Source organism: Penaeus monodon, chromosome 28, assembly GCF_015228065.2.
Source record: "Penaeus monodon isolate SGIC_2016 chromosome 28, NSTDA_Pmon_1, whole genome shotgun sequence".
Classification (NCBI taxonomy): domain Eukaryota; kingdom Metazoa; phylum Arthropoda; class Malacostraca; order Decapoda; family Penaeidae; genus Penaeus; species Penaeus monodon.
Genome location: NC_051413.1, coordinates 10,264,964 through 10,265,244, shown reverse-complemented (window position 1 = coordinate 10,265,244; position 281 = coordinate 10,264,964).

The following is a 281-nucleotide window of genomic DNA, read 5'->3' as shown; positions in this document are numbered from 1 at the left end:
TATGCATATGAGCACATCTCATGAAATTCATAACAAAAGGAGAATAATTTCCCTGCATAAAACACAGCCCGCCTCACAACTCAGTAGACCCACAGGGTATGCTCATTAGCACACCTACGCAAGTTGTTCATAAAAGACCAACCGTATTTTAAAGTTCAGTGAGGGGCGTAGAAAATCCTCTTCCTCTTCATTGTCCTTAGTGTTAATATTAATTTCTGTTATCACAAATTATGGGGCATAATGGGGGAGTGGTTTTGAATACACTTTATTATAGAACCAGC